The sequence below is a fragment of the Bidens hawaiensis genome, unplaced genomic scaffold (assembly GCF_021521415.1).
Source record: "Bidens hawaiensis isolate Kalapana, Puna unplaced genomic scaffold, B.hawaiensis_p1.1 tig00022308_1, whole genome shotgun sequence".
Taxonomy (NCBI): Eukaryota; Viridiplantae; Streptophyta; class Magnoliopsida; order Asterales; family Asteraceae; genus Bidens; species Bidens hawaiensis.
Window position 1 is genome coordinate 352,746 of NW_027493464.1, and position 11,323 is coordinate 364,068.

Here is an 11,323-nt window from a genome sequence, read left to right on the forward strand (position 1 = left end):
AGCTCAAGAAGACTTGTTACGAGCTTCTACATAATTATAAGCCGAACTTAAAGTATTTGGAACCATTTGGGTGTCCATGTACTGTGTTGAAGAAAGACGTTGGAAAGTTCGATGAGAAAGCTTTTGAGGGTTATTTCTTGGGTTATAACTCTTCGAAGAAGCGGATTTTCAATCTTTCTTCTGGTTGCATGGAGGAATGGTATCACGTTGATTGTCAAAGTTATACGACTCCACCAACTGGTACAGGGCCCGATTGGATGTTCGACGACGATCGATTATTTAATTCATTTACATCAATAGTGAATGACATACCTGAAGATCTCGTTAGATCGTATTTGGAGGACCAATGTTTTCCAAGTCCAAGGTTTTCCTCGGTTGATGAAAGTGACTCTCCTAACGTATCTGAAACGTCAAACGATGTTTCTGAATTTTCCGATGATGCTGAGTTTGTTGATTTATCATCTATAATGGTAGATGAAGCTCAAGAGACTACCGAGCCTATTCTAATCAGGGATGATTCATCATCTGTCTCTTTAGACACTGCGGAGGAGAATATCACCAATTTGAGTGATAATGTATCTGTTCCTGCGAATTCTACTTTACGGATTCATTCGCAACATCCACAGGATCAGATAATTGGTGATGTGAACGATGGGGTTCGCACAAGGCACCAATTGGCTAACATATGTGATGATCAATCTGATCATAATGTATCTCCTACTGAGGATTCGATTGTTTGTGCTTATGCGGATTTGCACTCTTCGGGTATCCTTAGTATCGCATAATACACCTGCTTTCTATCACAGATAGAATCGACAAGTCTCGCAATGGCACTCAAGGAACCATCATGGGTTGAAGCTATGCAGGAGGAGTTGCAACAGTTTGTTAGACTGGGTGTATGGGACTTAATCAACAAACCCGATCGCGTTAAAAAGGCGATTCCCACAAAATGGGTTTTTAAGTGCAAGAAGGATGACCGTGAGGTTATCGTGCGAAATAAGGCGCGATTGGTCGTTCTTGGTTACAATCAATAGGAAGGCATAGATTATACAGAAGTGTATGCTCCGGTGGCACGACTGGAGGCTATACGAATCTTTCTTGCCTATGCAGCCTACAACAACTTCAAAATTTATCAAATGGATGTGAAATCGGCATTCTTGATCGGAGCAATTCATGAATAAGTGTACGTGAAACAGCCTCCTGGCTTCGAGGATCCAGACTTTCCTGAGCGTGTTTATCATTTAAACAAAGCTCTGTATGGTTTGCATCAGGCCCCGAGAGCCTGGTACAGCACGTTGGCTGACCATCTGATTGAAAGGGGATTCAAAAGGGGAACTGTGGATTGTACGTTATTTTACAAGAATATGGGTGATGATCTGCTCGTCGTCCAAATTTATGTGGACGATATTATTTTTGGTTCGACAAACGATAGTTTATGCAAAGAATTCTAGAAAACGATGCAGACAAAATTCGAGATGAGTTCGATGGGAGAAATGAGTTTCTTTCTGGGTTTGCAAGTTCACCAGTCTGACGCCGGAATCTTTATCCATCAGACAAAATATGTGAACGATGTCTTGAGCCGATTCAAGATATCCGATGGCAAAATTCCCTCTACTCCTCTTCCCGTGGGTCACAATTTAGCACCGGATGAATTGGAGGATACCGTAGATCCGACCCTATATCGAGCTATGATTGGATCACTCATGTATTTGACTGCTTCTCGACCGGACATTATGTTTGCTGTTTGTTTGTGCGCTAGGTATCAATAGAGTCCCCGAGTGACTCATCTGGCGGCAGTAAGGCGTATCTTACATTATCTGAGGGGAACTCCAGACATCGGGTTATGGTACCCCAAAGACGATAAGTTCGATCTCACCGCCTTTACTGACTCGGACTATGGAGGTTGCAAGATCAATTTCAAATCAACAACGGCGGGATGTCAACTCTTAGGAAACCGGCTTGTTTCCTGGCAGTGTAAGAAGCAGACAACGGTCTCAACTTCAACAGCCGAAGCGGAGTATGTGGCGGCCTCGAGTTGCTGTTCACAGGTTCTCTGGATCCAGCAACATTCGCTGGATTATGGTTTGAAGTTTCTTACTACTCCTATTTTTATTGATAATTCTGCTGCAATCTCTATTACCAAAAATCCGGTTCAACATTCAAAAACAAAACATATTGAAATCCGTTATCACTTTATACGTGATTGCTATGAAAAGAAATTAATATCAATTGATAAAATTCATACAGATTTTCAAAAGGCTGACCTTTATACCAAAACTTTTGACAAAACGCGTTTTCAATACTTGCTTGGTATAAACGGTTTAAAATCATTCACAGAAATTCAAAAGCTTGGTTAGATCATTTTTTTTATGTTATTTCAATTTTTACTGTTTTTAGGAGAAGAAAATAGAAAAATACAAAAATATTGTGTTTTCATTTGTACACAATAATTCTATAAACTCCAAAAACATTCAAATATTGAAAAATCCAAAAAAAAAACTATTAAATTATGGAGGTGGTCTCATCGTCCTCATATTCATCTCCGTTATCAATCCACCACCGACCCGTTTCAAAACCCTTCACCCGATCCACTTACTTCGGTGTTTCAATTGCCCACAAACCCTTGAAATCAAATACTAGTAAGCTTAGAGTATCAAGAACAAGACGTTGGTCTATTGTTATTATCGCCGGTGTGTTCGAGAGGTTCACCGAAAGAGCAATTAAGGCGGTGATGTTTTCGCAGCGAGAAGCGAAAGCGCTGGGAAAAGACACCGTCTTTACGCAGCATCTGTTGTTGGGTTTTATCGCCGAGGACCGGTCGAGTAACGGGTTTCTTGAAAGTGGGATTGATGTCGGGTCGGCTCGGGAAGCTGTTAGGAGTATTTGGAATGATGGTGACGGTGATGGTAATAAGGGGGTTGATATGTTGTCGGGTTCGGCAACGGATGTGGCGTTTTCGAGTAGTACGAAGAGGGTGTTTGAAGCTGTGGTGGAGTATTCGAGAACGATGGGGTATAAGTTTATTGCGCCCGAGCATATTGCGATTGGGTTGCTGACGGTGGACGATGGTGGTGCTAGTCGTGTTCTTGAAAAATTAGGGGCAAATTTGAACGAGTTAGCTGACGTGGCAGTGTCGAGATTACAAGGAGAGCTTGCGAAAGATGGAAGGGAACCCCCTGCGTCTAGACAAATGTAAAGAAATCGTTTTTTGGTAAAACGTCCAGCAAGTCACAAGAAAGCGCAAAAGGTAAAAATGCCTTGGAACAATTTTGTGTGGATCTTACGGCTCATGCTAGTAATGGGCTTATTGATCCAGTAATTGGGCGAGACACTGAAGTTGAAAGAATTGTTCAAATACTTTGTAGAACTAAAAATAATCCCATTCTTCTTGGTCAAGCTGGGGTTGGGAAAACCGCGATTGTAGAAGGATTAGCTATTCGTATATCCGATGCAAATGTTCCCGTGCTTCTCTTGACGAAACGGGTTATGTCATTGGATATTGGTTTGTTAATTTCCAATGCAAAAGAGAGGGGAGAATTAGAGGGGCGTGTAACTTCGTTAATTAGAGAGGTTAAGGAGTCGGGCAACGTGATTCTTTTCATTGATGAAGTTCATACCCTAATTGAATCGGGCACTGTTGGAAGAGGTAACAATGGATCTGGACTTGACATTGGTAACCTTTTAAAGCCGTCGCTCGGGAGGGGTGAATTACAGTGTATTGCATCTACAACTATGGACGAGTACAAATTGCATTTTGACAAAGATCAAGCTTTGGCACGTCGATTCCAGCTTGTATTAATTGAAGAACCGAATCAGGAAGATGCGATTCGAATTCTGATGGGATTACAGAAAAAAATGAGGCGCATCATAAGTGTAAATACACGTTCTTTGCTTTAAACGCAGCTGTGTACCTGTCAGCAAGATACATTCCAGATAGATATCTTCCAGATAAAGCCATTGATTTAATTGATGAAGCGGGCAGTCGAGCAAGAATGGCTGCTTTGAAAAAGAAAAAAGAGCAACAAGTTGACATACTTTCAAAATCACCTGATGATTATTGGCAAGAAATTAAAGCTGTTCAGGCTATGCATGATGTGGTTTTAGCAAGCAGACGTAGCAATCTTGTTGACCTGCAGGAGACCGACAATGAGACCGATTTGACTTCCACATCTGATGACCAAGAGCCTTCAATAGTGGGAGCTGGAGAAATAGCAGAAGTTGCATCATTATGGTCCAGAATCCCAATTCAACAGTTAACCATTGATGAACGAATTCTATTGGTGGGGCTTGATGAACGGTTGAAAGAACGCGTTTGTGGTCAAGATGAAGCTGTGGAAGCCATCTGTCGCGCTGTTAAACGATCACGCGTCGGTTTAAAAGATCCAGATCGACCCATTGCAGCCATGCTTTTCTGTGGGCCCACTGGAGTAGGCAAAACCGAACTCACAAAAGCCCTAGCAGCATCTTATTTTGGCTCGGAAAGTTCTATGTTAAGACTAGACATGAGTGAATACATGGAGAGACATACAGTCAGCAAGTTAATAGGTTCATCACCGGGTTATGTAGGGTATGGTGAAGGTGGGACCCTCACGGAAGCCATCTGTAAACGCCTTTTCACTGTCGTCCTTCTTGATGAAATAGAAAAAGCCCATCCCGATATCTTCAACATTCTTCTTCAGATTTTTGAAGACAGCCACCTCACCGACTCTCAGGGTCGTAGAGTGTCGTTTAAGAATGCATTAGTGGTGATGACGTCTAACGTGGGGTCCACTGCTATCGCCAAGGGTCGACATAATTCTATTGGCTTTATGCTTGATGATGACTCGTCATCATCTTCTTAAGCTAGATTGAATTCACTTGTAATGGAAGAACTCAAGGCTTACTTTCAGCCCGAGTTGCTCAACAGAATCGATGAAGTTGTTGTGTTCCGTGCTCTTGAAAAAACTCAGATGCTCGAGATATTAAATATGATGCTCGAAGAGGTCAAGAAACGGCTCGTTTCATTTGGAATAGGTTTGGAGGTGACTAAACCAGTAATGGAGCTCATTTGTGAACAAGGTTTTGACAGAAGCTACGGTGCAAGGCCTCTTAGGCGGGCCCTCGCTTTAATAGTCGAAGATCCTTTGAGCGAATCGCTTCTTGGTGGTCAGTTTGACCAAGGTGATACTGCTGTCATTGACCTTGATGTGTCGGGAAACTCGGTGGTTGTTAATAAGTCTCGCTGGAATGTCTACTTGTCTGACACATCAGCGTTGTAGTAGGTAAATATTTGTTAAGAACCTGATGATTGTTTCGAGTTTTTTACGATGAATGGTGATTCATATGTATGTATGGTGTATAAGTGTATATATTAGAGAAAGGTGATTATAGGTTTAGAGGTGCCAAATTCTATTCTTTTTCAGTGTTGTAATAGGGATATTATATTTATATGTAAGACCCCGAATCCCGGGAATCCTACAGTTGGTAATCACGTCCACAAATTCACAAAAATTTAAAACCAATCGATTCGTTTTATTTAAAACAAGTTCAGAGTAAATAACAGCGGAAAAAGTGTAAGTATTTAAATATCCCAAACACGGGTACAGGTGTCCAAAATCAAATGTAAATAAAATATTTGTTTTATTTGAATTCTTCGACCAGAAATGCTTTCAACCTCCCGAGTAGCATCCAGCACGTCCAAGCGGTAGCATCCACTTCTTAACCTGAAAGTCAATCTAACATACACACAAAGTCAGCTTGAGCTGAGTGAGTTCAAGTTTTCATAAACAATAATTCATACTTTATTTCAAAGCTATAGTTATAAACAATAGAGAAGGTATAAATAAAATAAATTATATATAATTCACCAAGTAATACAATCATCGTCGAACACACGTACACGGGCCTCTCCACCACGAGTCAAGACTCGAGTAATATATTTGACCCGGACGCGGTAAGACCTAAGAATGTGACACGAGCCTCTCCACCACGAGTCAAACCCGAGTAATATATTTGACTCGGTCACAGCTTATACATCCGAGCACGGGATACGGGCCTCTCCACCACGGGTACAACCCGAGTAATATATTTGACCCGATCTCGGCTCATACATCCAGGCACGGGGTACGGGCCTCTTCACCACGGATGCAACCCGAGTAATATATTTGGCCCGATCCCGGCTCATACATCCAAGCACGTAATACGGGCCTCTTCACCACGGGTACAACCCGAGTAATATATTTGACCCGGTCGTGAATCACCATGCACACACACAAAAATAAGCCTACATACATCATTCTTAGTCACGAGAAACTAAATATCATTACACAATCGTAAACTATAAGGTACAGATCCTCATACGCACATACATACCTCCATATATACATACATATATATTCCTACATATATATATATATATATCATCCCAAGGCCTACCTTATGCAAGCAAGCCTATATAAATTCATTTAAAAACATATCAAGAGTTTAAATATCAAAACAGGATTATAAAACATTCCAAGAGTTTAAATATAAAAACGAGATTATAAAACATTCCAAGAGTCTAAATATACAAACTGGATTATAAACATTCCAAGAGTTTAAATATAAAAACGAGATTATAAAACATTCCAAGAGTCTAAATATAAAAACTGGATTATAAAACATTCCAAGAGTTTAAATATAAAAACGAGATTATAAAACATTCCAAGAGTCTAAATATAAAAACTGGATTATAAAACATTCCAAGAGTTTAAATATAAAAACGAGATTATAAAACATTCCAAGAGTTTAAATATATAAACTGGATTAGAAAACATTCCAAGACTTTAAATATAAAAACTGGATTATAAAACATTCCAAGAGTTTAAAATATAATACGGGATACGAACAGTTAGGCCATCATCAACACTAAGTATTCGTACTTAGACATCTATATACATCCATATATTTATATCCCTATAAATACCGTCCAAATAATAACATCAGGGTCGAGCACACGTACAACCCAAACACGTAACATTTCATCCAAGTAATAACATCAGGGTCGAGCACACGTACAACCCAAACACGTAACATCAGTGCATGCAAACACAAATAGGTCTACTCATATTCAATTACTGCCAAGTCTACTAACATCCTCGAGTCTAGACCATCAATAATGTATGTAACCTTAAGGACACAAGACCATGAACGAGTCTAAAATATCCTAAGGCATATAAAATAATTCAAATATAGCTTTCAAAATGCACCATCACGAGTGAGACCATGTAAAACTATTCAATTCACTGTAACGAGTAAAATCGTTTAAAATTGTATTTCGGTGTGTATGCTAGCCCAAAATGTAAAAGAGTAAAAAGGGCATCATGAACTCACCTGAATCAACCGAACACCTGCAATGAGCTAGGAAATCCCTAAGAGCACAATCACAAGCAAGGGCCTGTAAATTATACACAACGCGTTACTAAACTAGACTGTAACAACACTCTAGCCTAATGGGCCATTCAGGCCCAACACTCCGGCCCAAGACCCAACAACTGAGCCCAAGGCCCAATACTTTGGCCCAACGCCCAACAACTTGGCCCAACGCCCAACACTTGGCCCCAGGCCCACCACTTGGCCCAAGGCCCAACACTTGGCCCGAGGCCCAACCACTTGGCCCGAGGCCCAACACTTGGCCCAAGGCCCCTAAAACCTTTCAACTAACTAAAACCATCGGTTAAGCCTAAAACGAACTTGTTGATTAATAACGAGTAAAACGTGCAGATTTTAGCATGCGAAGATGCATTTAATTACATAGGATAACCTTTGAATTAAATTATTAAATTTTTACCAGACTTTAATAAATGTCTTAGGTTTATAAAAATATTTTTATTATATTTTTCTATAGGACACAAAAATCATAAAAATTCTTCCAACACAGAAAGGTATGTGCAGCTATTTCAGGGCGCAACAAAATAGTTTTATTTTTATAAAATTCATTACCGAACCAAATTAAACGATTCCAATTGGTTTTGGTTCCTAAGTCAAAACACTAACTCCCAGAAGTGGAACCAAGCAATTTGGACTTGTCGAAAAAAGGTTATGACATCAGGAAGACAGACCAGAATCCGTCATCCCGCATCAGCTTTGACACTCGATTTTATAAATTCATAAAAACTATTCAAATCTCATCCAAAAATTACGTATTATACCTTTCTGGAAACTAGACTCAAAGTAGAACATCATGGAATCAAGAATCAATCAAAAACAGTGTATGAACATTGCGTTACAGACCCTACAATAAACGTATACGAATATGTCAGCAAGCTGTTATCATCAAAACTCAATCTTAACGACCAATAAGCGCGTTAATATGATCAATTAAGGTGTACAAGACATGGGGAATCATAAAACCGACCTTGAATTGAAGTTTTCACGGCTGAAACTTGGCTGGGCAGAAGAAAAACGAGCAGGGGGGGGGGGGGGTCCAGGTCCGACGGCTGCAGATAGGTTTAGGGTTTGAGTTTTCTTTTGTTTTATGATATAAAATAGTTACATCCAAGTCCCTCCAAATTGAAGTATGTAGCAACTTGGGTGGAAAGTTAAGTGAGAACGTTTATGAGGTTTGCAAGGAGCTCCCGAGAGAATGCCGGCTAAAGCCCGAAAGGTGTACATAACACTACAAGATTAAACCTTTTGTCGGAAATTAACGGGCGTTACATTATATCTTGTTCAGATTTAATAAATTGGGATGCTATATCTTGTTCAAAAAAAAAAAAAAAAGAGTTTTGAAGCATAAAGAGAAAATGATAATACATTGACTTAGCGGACCTAACACATGAATAAAGTAGACTAAAAAGTGCCGTAAGATCAATTGCATGATGTGTATGATAGGCTTAACAGATCGTATAAGTGCTGAAAAGATATAAACCTAATGCTTGCCAAATCTAGTGGTGTTACATCTTGATGCATAGTTAATATCTGTATTAAGTATCAAAAAGTTTTAAGATTGCTGTGTGTGCATACGTTCATTTTTGAAGAAAATTCTGCTTTGTTTTATCTTTAATTTTGCAAAGAAATTCAAGTTCTTTTTTTCTTTATTTTTATTCAAATCTTGGATCCTCTCCTGCGCGATAAGATTATCCGACCTGAGGGTTAATATTGATTTGGATATTCTTCTTTATTTTCTTGGTGTTTCGTATAAAATCTTGGACTTTAAGATTTTATGCGATAATACGGGATTATCCGAATTGAGAGTTAAGATTTTATGCAACTTCTGCTTATTTTTATCTTTTTATTTTTGTTTTTGTTAAAATGGAACCTTATCTGCGTGTAGTAATACCGATCTTAAGGGAAAATTTTAACTTTCTGCTTTATTTTCTTTTCATTATTTTTGTATGAGTCACAGCTAATCAATCAAAGAAAACTGTAAAACGTACATGTAAAATTCACTGTATAAGAGATATGAAACTGTGTCTGACAGGTGGGTTCCACATAAGATTTGTGCTTAATTAAACCTTAAAATGTATCGTAAAGTTACGGACGGATCTGTCTAAAGTTTAAAGTGGACAATTATATCTCCAATCATCTTTGGGTTACGTGCATAATAATGTCAAAATTGAAGAGTAGTCTAGGACGTTATTAGTCAATATGATTCCCTGCTCAACTCACAAAAATATGTACTGCTTTTCATTTACTGTGTTTAGTTCTTCGCTACATGAAAATTTTCAAAAGATACAAAAAGATTTTATATTCTTTTTATTTTTCTGCTTTAGTTTCAATTTGCCAAGCTTGCGAATTAATCATTGAGAAAAAAGGAAAAAGAGTTAAACCCCGGAAAAAGTTTAAGTTATATCATGCTTAACGTATTTTCAATTGGTAACAATTGATGTTTTAACGTAAAAATCCGTTTAAGTTAATCAGTACCGATACTTGTTGATCGGGAATTTTAATGTATACAATTAAAACATAATTTGGATTTAATTGATTAATTTAATTCATTTGAAAACCCTAATTTGGTTTTTAATTATTATTTAATTCCTTAATGAGAAATTATTTTTCTCATTCGTTAAGGAGGTTTGGTGATTCGTTAACATGTTTAACGAATGTAAAGTCATTCGTTATTTGAATATAACGAATGAGTTATCTCATTCGCCATATAGACATTCGCTTCCGTTGTGCATAACGAATGGAAGGCATTCGTTTAAACATTTAACGAATGAGAATGGTTAATGTATTATTCGTTAAAGATTAACGAATGAATTATTTATTCGTTAAAGATTAACGAATGACTTAGTTATTCGTTAACAATTTAACAAATGAGAGAAGATTCGTTAAAAATTTTAACTAATAAGTTTCAACAGTTAACGAATGAGACCATTCGTTAGTTCAAATTTTGAACGAATGACCTCGATTCGCGTGAAATTATTGGATATAATCCCAAGGTTAGACGAATGACGGTTCATTCACCTAATTCCTATTCCATTGCCTTCTCTAAATGAAACTCTGCCAAAATTTCATTAGAATCCATTACTTACATATTTGCCTAATTGATTGTTATATTTGTGATCAGCAGGTAAATACAATAATCGTCATATGTGTTTCACGAAGATTTATCGGTGGTTTAAGTGTCAAACTGATTCATTAAAGAAGTGAACCTTACTTGAATAAATAGATAATATTCATATATGAGATTACATTTGAATTGATAATTGATGGATTATTACATGCATTTGGTTTCCGAACACAAACTCAATGGTTAATCGTACAGATTGTTTGGAATTTTAACAGATTCTGATATGAATACGACGATTTTGACTATAAATAGTCAAAATTGTTTGTATTTTGACTCTCAGATTAGTCACTGATTCGTTATTTTTATAACGAATGAATCATGATTCGTTATCTTTATAACGAATGTAGCTTGATTCGTTAAGACAGTTAACAAATGACTGTCTGATTTGTTAAGGTCATGAATGGATTGTTTAAATTCATAACGAATCAGATTGGATTCGTTAAAGTATAACGAATCAGAGTGATTCGTTACTTGTAACGAATAGGTTAACGATTAAGGATAATTCGTTAAAGATAACGAATGAACCTTTTGATGTATAACGAATGTCCCATTCGTTTACAGTTTTTAACGAATGTGATTGTCATTTGTTAAATAGTTTGATTATTTTGGAATATTTTACTAATGTATGTTTGTTCTTAACAGAAATGGCACTGTCTTGGAATAAGAGCCACAACATATGTGCGTTTTTAGAGCCGAACTTTGAAGATACTCCTATCTTTGGGGGTATGATTAGTTTTCTCATCCGCTCAAGAATCTACAAGGCCATCTCTACCCGAACAGTCGTTTATCCGA

The 11,323-nt window shown here is 37.8% G+C and overlaps 1 pseudogene; it reads left to right on the forward strand.

Annotated features, from left to right (window-relative positions):
* Positions 1–2,509: 2,509 nt before the first annotated feature.
* Positions 2,510–5,283, forward strand: LOC143565208 (chaperone protein ClpD, chloroplastic pseudogene; annotated as a pseudogene).
* The last annotated feature ends 6,040 nt before the right edge of the window (positions 5,284–11,323 follow it).